We start from the raw sequence: 8,807 nt of genomic DNA, 5'->3' as shown, positions 1-8,807 counted from the left end.
GAGCTATATATTGCAAAGACAAAGAATAGAATTTTAAAGGTAGCACTCAAGTAATTTACTTTGGAATAGCGAGAGAAATACCATGTAGTAGGTAGGTATGGTGGACACAAATGGCATAGTTTTTGGCTCAAGGATTTGGATGCACGAGAAGAATTCCCTCTCAGTACAAGGCTTTGGCTAGCAAGGTTGTTTGAAGCAAACTCAAGTATAAAACGGTACAGCAAAACTTACATAAGAACATATTGCAAGCATTATAAGACTCTACATTGTCTTCCTTGTTGTTCAAACACCTTAACCATAAAATATCTAGACTCTAGAGAGACCAATCATGCAAACCAAATTTTAACAAGCTATATGTAGTTATTCATTAATAGGTGCAAAGTACATGATGCAAGAGCTTAAACATGATCTATATGAGCACAACAATTGCCAAGTATCAAATTATTCAAGACATTATACCAATTACCACATGCAACATTTTATGTTTCCAACCATATAACAATGAACGAAGCAGTTTCAACCTTCGCCATGAACATTAAAAGTAAAGCTAAGAACACCAGTGTTCATATGAACGAGCGGAGCGTGTCTCTCTCCCACACAAGCATGAATTTATTCAAAGAATGAAAATAACAAAACGAAAATAAAAGCACACAGACGCTCCAAGTAAAGCACATAAGATGTGACGGAATAAAAATATAGTTTCACTAGAGGTGACCTGATAAGTTGTTGATGAAGAAGGGGATGCCTTGGGCATCCCAAGCTTAGATGCTTGAGTCTTCTTGAAATATGCAGGGATGAACCACGGGGCATCCCCAAGCTTAGACTTTTCACTCTTATTGATCATATTGTATCATCCTCCTCTCTTGACCCTTGAAAACTTCCTCCACACCAAACTCAAAACAATCTCATTAGAGGGTTAGTGCATAATCGAAAATTCACATATTCAGAGGTGACATAACCATTCTTAACACTTCTGGACATTGCACAAAGCTACTGAAAGTTAATGGAACAAAGAAATCCATCAAACATAGCAAAACAGGCAATGCGAAATAAAAGGCAGAATCTGTCAAAACAGAACAGATCCAGTAAAGACGAATTTTTCTGGGGCACTTAACTTGCTCAGATGAAAATGCTCAAATTGAATGAAAGTTGCGTACATATCTGAGGATCACGCATGTAAATTGTCAGATTTTTCTGAGTTATCTACAGACGGGGCTGCTAAATTTCGTGACAGCAAGAAATCTGTTTCTGCGCAGTAATCCAATTTAGTATCAACCTTACTATCAAAGACTTTACTTGACACAACAATGCAATAAAATAAAGATAAGAAGAGGTTGCTACAGTAGTAACAACTTCCAAGACACAACAAAACAGTAGCAAAATAAAAACATGGGTTATCTCCCAAGAAGTGCTTTCTTTAATGATGCTCACATAAGAATGAGAGTTGAAGCAAAGAGAGCATCAAAAAGCAAGTATGAAACAAATTTAAGCCTAACCCACTTCCTATGAAAAGGAGTCTTGTACACAAATAAATTCATGTAGAACAAAGTGACAAGCATAGGAAGATAAAACACAAGTAACTTCAAGATTCTCAACATAAAGAGGGGAAACTTAATATTATTAAGATGCATATAACCATGTTTCCCTCTCTCATAATAACTTTCAGTAGTATCATGAACAAACTGAACAATATAACTATCACATAAAGCATTCTTATCATGAGTCTCATGCATAAAATAATTACTACCCCCAACATAAGCATAGTCATTCTTATTAATTGTAGTGGGAGCAAATTCAACAAAGTAGCTATCATTATTATTCTCATCATCAAATATAGGAGGCATAGTATAATCATAATAAACTTTGTCCTCCATAGTAGGTGGCACCAAAATACCACTATCATTATAATCATCATAAATGGGAGGCAAAGTATCGTCAAGGTAAATTTTCTCCTCCATGCTTGGGGGACTAAAAATATCATGCTCATCAAAACCAGCTTCCCCAAGCTTAAATTCTTCCATAGCATTAGCAATAATAGTGTTCAAAGAGTTCATGCTAATAACATTGCTACAACTATTTTGCAAACAAAGTTCCATGGGTTTTTTAATTTTCTCTTCAAACACATCATGTCCTAATTCAATATAAAGTTCATAAAGATCTCTAATTTTTTTGTTGTTTTCCATTAAGCCTAACTAGTGAAAACAAGAAACAAAAAGATGCAATTGCAGAATCTAAAGGAAATAGCTTCGAGCACTCACACACCGGCAACAGTGCTAGGAAATAGCTTAGTAGTCGGAGAATGTGAATACCTTTTACCTTACCTTCCCGGCAACGGCGCCAGAAAATAGCTTGATGTCTACGCACGCTTCTATTCCTGTAAACAGTGTTGGGCCTCCAAGAGCAGAGGTTTGTAGAACAGCAGCAAGTTTCCCTTAAGTGAATCACCCAAGGTTTATCAAACTCAGGGAGGTAGAGGTCAAAGATATCCCTCTCAAGCAACCCTGCAATTACGATACAAGAAGTCTCTTGTGTCCCCAATACACCTAATACACTTGTCAGATGTATAGGTGCACTAGTTCGGCGAAGAGATAGTAAAACACAGGTGGTATAGATGGTGGTAATATTGCAGGAAGTAAAGATGGAGTAAAACAGTAAACAAGCGATGTTTGCATTATTTGGAAACAAGGCCTAGGGATCATACTTTCACTAGTGGACACTCTCAACATTGATCATATAACTGAATAAACAAATACTACTTTCTCTACACTCTCTTGTTGGATGAAAAACACCATTCATTGTGTAGGGCTACAAGAACTCCCTCAAGCCAGAGTTAACAAGCTCCACAACATTCGGTGTTCATATTTAAGTAACCTTAGAGTGCATAATAGACCATTGCAATTTAGACCGAGTACTAACATAGCATGCACACTGTCACCGTCAGGCTATGAAAGGGGAATAGATCGCATCAATACTATCATAGTAATAGTTAACTTCATAATCTACAAGAGATCACAATCATAGCTTATACCAAGTACTACATGATGCACACACTGTCAACATTACATCATGGAGGAGGAATAGACTACTTTAATAACATCACTAGAGTAGCACATAGATGATATTCAACTAGATCACAAAGCTCATGATCACATAAAGATCACATGGGAGAGAGAGATGAACCACATAGCTACGGTACAGCCCTTAGCCTCGGGGGAGAACTACTCCCTCCTCATCATAGGAGACAGCACCGTTGATGAAGATGGCGGTGGTGTCGATGGAGATGCCTTCCGGGGGCACTTCCCCGTCCCGGCGGCGTGCCGGAACAGAGACTTCTATCCCCCGAATCTTGGCTTCGCGATGGCGGCGGCTCTGGAACTTTTCTCGTATCGTGGCTTATTGTTTTAGGGTTTTCGCGACGGAGGCTTTATATAGGCGGAAGGGCAGCCTCGGGGGAGTCCTGGTGGGGCCACACCATAGGGGGGCGCCCCCCCTTGGCCGCGCCGCCAGGTGGGGTGGGGCCCCCAGGGCTCCCCTCTGGTCCCTCTTCGGTGCTCTGGAACCTTCGGTGAAATATAAGATCGTGGGCGTTGATTTCGTCCAATTCCGAGAATATTTCCGTGTAAGATTTCGAAACCAAAAACAAGTAGAAAACAGGAACTGGCACTTCGGCATCTCGTTAATAGGTTAGTTCCGGAAAATGCATATAAATGATGTAAAGTGTGTATAAAACATATGTGTATCATCATAAAAGTAGCATGGAACATAAGAAATTATAGATACGATGGAGACGTATCAGTGCGCGAAAACGCAGTGAAATACCAAAATCATATTGCTACACAAGGATGTCTATATGAAATAAAAGGAGTAAAAACACTCTAAAAATGCACTCATCATATACCTGAAGATATTATGATAGAGCATGAGGAGATATAAGGTTTACCAAGACTAGGAGCGAAGATTGGATTCAAGTTGGCCAACACATGAAGCATAAAGAATGTACCACATGGGATCATCTGATCTTGTGGTATGGTAAGCCTTGTCAATTATGCTTTGTGAACTAACCCATCATATATGTGTACTTGTGTTGTCTATGTGGGCTAGTTATATTTTCATGGGCATGCATCAAAAACAAGATCTGATATAGCCCATGAGAGGATGACATCAAGTGGTGATCGTCATCAAGGTTAAGAAGGGTAAGTTCAAGATAATCATATCGATAAGATCATGCTTGAATCTTGTCTTCCATTTGATGATAATGGACATGTGAAGATGTACCTTAATGAAGCTATCACATAGTAGTGTATGGGGAGTAAATTGTGAGTCTTCGAGAAGCAAAATGTGACCAAGTGAAGCATTCCAGCTAGAATGAAGTTTGAAGCGTTGTCATCATGATCAAGCGGGATGCGCAAGTCAAAGGTATGGCCTTGCTAGGTTTTCCTTTAACCGGTCTCAACGTGGTTGTTTGGACACAGGGTTGTAGCTTTTGGTTGGGTAACTTGATCACATCGTCTTAGGGAGTTTAATCATTTGCATCTCCATATTCTTGTTGTTTCTATGTGTTAGGTTCTTGATTTTGTTTCTAGCTTTTCAACATGCCCAAGTTCATCGAAAACAGAATTTCATATGCATCTAGCTTCTATTGCGTTTTCGAGGTTGGAGGTTTAATCGATTCTACGTTTTGGGAGGTTTCACATCTCCCCACTTTTGACATTTAATGTCTTGATCCTTGTTCGGTTTTATCTTATCTATTAGATAGATCTTATTATTAGCTTTTAAAAAATCCTAACTTTGCAAACATTGGAGTCCAATGCAAAAGATATTGCATTTTTTGTATGAGTATTTTTCTGTCCCACGAAATTCAGATTCAGCTCGGAATTTCGAGTAGAATTACGGGTAACATGGAATTCTCCGAGTTCATTTCGAAACCATGCCGAGTTTTTATGAAACTTATGTGTTGTGCTCGGAGTTTGACCCAGAATTCCGAACTGGTTTTGAAGGGCACCAAAATTGCTCTAACGGTCACTTTTCTTGAAGGGTTATAAAAGCCTTCCCCAATGTTTCTAGGGTTTCAAGGAACAAAAATACACCTCCATTACTAATCTTGAAAATCTTGATTCATGTAACACCCTGAAGAATAGGGAGTCGGTAAGGGTAGATGTCGAATTTGTGTATTTGCATGGCATGCATCTCTAAAATAAGGCAAATTTTGAACTTTTACTTTTAAGAACCGAAGTGGTCAGATTTGAACTCCAGTGTCAAGTTGACCTAAGTTAGGCACTAGGATATGAAATTCAAATTTCAACAAAACTTTAAATTTTCTAAAATATGGGGTAATTAAAGTAAGAACTAAAAACCTAACTTGTTTATTTTGATTGTTTAAAACATTGTGTGGTAACAACTTAAACCTAGACAATACATTTCAAAGTTTTTGAATTCAAGATTTAGGTTTGACTTTGGCCAAAGTTAAATTCAAATCTTTGAATCAAATTTTAAAGGTTGATTCAAATCCTCCTAAACCAACTATCTCAAACATATTGTCGAATCCCAAATCTTAACTCAATCATATACAAGTAATAATTACAAAACATAATTCAAAATTCAAAATTTGAATTTGAACATTAGTAAGGGCCATATTCAAAAATTCATAACTAAATAAATAAAAATCAGAAAAATATAAAGTTGGTATCAACATGATCACAAACATGTTCTTTATAAATCACTAAACCATGCATTACAAAGTCATTTACAAGCTTGTTTGCGCGGAAAATTAAAAGAACAGAAAGGTAACCTAAATACAAAAGTAAAAAAAAAAACCTAAACCTACACAAGTGTCACAGCCACCACCACCATCACTTCATCTTCACCACTCTCATCACCACCTCATCAACATCACCACTAGCTAGCACCACCACTCATCATCATCACCACTTGATGATCCACCATACCTACAACTTGATGACATAGTTAAAATCTTGGATGATTCACGGGTGAATCCATTTGGTATAGGATTCAATTAGATGTCCCAGGAAAGAGTTCACGGAACATTAGGGGGGTAATAAGAAAAAGAGAAAACCCATAATTTGAGAGAAATCAAATGTTGAGCTAGTAAAACTTGACTATAGACCATGATTTAGACCACTGATGGGAATGGCCATAGGGTAGAGTAGTAATTGATAGTAATAACATACATAGGAGTGTCCAAGTATAGTAAAAGCCACCCAGAACTAAAACAAATAGCAGTAACCATAGAACATTAAACCCAAGAATAGCAAACCCTAGAAATGAAATAGGAAATTTTCCAACAAACAATTACATTGAAATCAATCCAATAGAATCAGTAGGCGACACCTCAATATATCTTGGATCCATAGGGAAGTCTAAAGTAATTAAAATTAAAAATCAAGTTAATGAATTACAAAATCTCAACCTATCAAAGTTTCTCAAATCCTTGCTACTGCAAAATACAATGCATATCAATCAAATCATAAAAAGGCGATGAATAATTTCAGGAACTGAAACAAATAAAGGAAACCCAAATGCTTATTGGCATTGTCCAAAATAGACTAGAGGATAGAAAAGTAGGTAGCAAACCGACCTGCCATTTTTTGGCAAGTCACTAGGAGTCAACCCTTTGAGTCAATTGACCACTAAATTCATTCTCATTAGCACATAGGTCAAACTAGGAAGTCACTAGAATCTAGTGTGTCAACTAACTGAATGTGCTCGGTGTCAACACAACAATCACTTAGGAACACTATAAATAGAGGGGCTACGGCAACCGCATAGCTCACAAATCAAGCACACTCACTAATTTAGACTAGAAACACTCACATAGCTCTCCAGGGAGAGATCTGAGAGGGACAGAGAGCAAGAACTGCAAGGGGCGGCTGGAGGACAAGGGCAAGCATCAACAATTCATCATCAGTTAGGAATAAGAAGTGATTTGCAAGATCATGCGATAATCTTGTTGGTCTGTAGACGAAGTTTGTACCAACTTCAACATTTCAGAAATATTTTCATGGAATTGGTATGCGACAGCTTCAAAATTTTGCAAGAATGAGGGGGTATCGTCTGAACTACTCATATTTAAAGCATTATATTACACTCTTTTTCCCTCTATGACTTTACTATAGAGGTTCACATCAAGGTTTTAATGAAGTAATATCGACACAAGATGATATGTCACATTTTATGTCTTTTCCACCGAGATTTTTAGGGAAGTATACACACACAAAATATACTATTATCTGAACTCAATGGGTTTCCCCTTTTACAAGTTTTTTTCATAAGCTATATCATTTTATTTTTATTTTCCCACTAGGTTTGAAGAAGCAATTTTAACAGTATATCCTGCACCACTCCTCATATTTTTTACATGGAGGAGATTATTTCAAAGATGTTTGATAGACAAGGAAGGATTAGGGGAGTGTTAGAATTTAATTAAATAGGATAGAGTAAAGTCTAAAATAAACCTTAAACTTGTACACGCTGTGGGAATCAAACCCTGAACTTTAGTTCCCGAAAATCAGCACCCTCAACTTAGAGTTCCCGGTCTAATGTGGCACGTACGTAGTTTCCAAATGGAAGGATCGCTGACGTGGCCAGGTTCTTCCATCTCTCTCACACTGACATATATGGCCCACTTACCCTATACTGATCTTTTTGCCTCTCAGGACCATTGCGCCTCCTCCATGCGAGGACCGTCCCTTCCTCTCTCTGTTGGTCATGCCTCCTCCTCCTCCTCCCCGTCCCGAGAAGCGGCGGTGCCTCCTGTCTCGAGCACCAGCGGCGGCGCACGGCCACGTCTCGGCCGCGCCTCCCCGAGCTCCTCCGCGTCCCGATCTGCGTCACCGCGAGGTCGCTGTTCCGAGCCGCCCTTACCTCGTTCAGGACTCGTCGAACCGTCCCCGCGAGCACGAGTACTGTGAGGAACTGCAGCGTGGCTTGCTGCTAGTCCTCGTGAAGCGCAGTGTGTGTTAGTCCCCGTGAATTTATCGAACAAATCCAATCTACTAGTCTCAAACGAAGTACAATACAGTATTTGAGTTTGAGCTGCAGCATGCATTAACCGGGATTATAAATCATCTTAGCTCAACAAAAGCTCCTTTCTCTCCACCGCCCCAATCAAATTGTGGTCTTCCAATTCAACTACTAGATTTCCATCTAATGACTAATCTAATTCGGTATATCCAGATCAGAGATGAATCGAGTTGTAGAGAAATTATACTACCTAATTTGAGAAATTTACTAGCAGAATTTAATCAACTGGAACCGCATGCCGCGCGGAGCTGATTGAGTTCTCTGTCGTTGTTGACGCCGTCTCCTAGGACGACATGCCGACCCTCTTCTTCGTGCAGGGGACTGGGTAGCGATGATGGGAGGCTGTAGACCTCCTGCAGTGACAACGGCGGCGGGCGCCGACCGTAGTATGGAAATCGCAGGTGGCGCAATAACTAAACGACGACGGGAGCAGGGATTGCACGAGTATATGGTCTTTCATCATGGTGTTCTTCGGGGAAGGACGACATGTGAGATGAAGCTGAGGAAGAAGATGGTGATGGGTCGTCCGAATTTGCTGTGCCAGATTAGTCAACGTTCCTGCTCGAGTGTTGCCACATCAGCAAATCCCAGCGGGAAACGAGTTTCTGACAGTATTGACCGGGATTGAGAGTTTAGGGTGCTAATTTCAGGGATTGAGAGTTTAGGGTTTGTTTTCAACTACCTCTATGAACTCAGGGTTAAATTCAGACTTTACTCAGATCAAAAGACTACGCTGTTGAAAACCTTGTATGTGTTGATTATCAATA

Source organism: Lolium rigidum, chromosome 4, assembly GCF_022539505.1.
Source record: "Lolium rigidum isolate FL_2022 chromosome 4, APGP_CSIRO_Lrig_0.1, whole genome shotgun sequence".
In the NCBI taxonomy this organism is placed as follows: Eukaryota; Viridiplantae; Streptophyta; class Magnoliopsida; order Poales; family Poaceae; genus Lolium; species Lolium rigidum.
Note: the sequence above shows the minus strand (reverse complement) of the source record.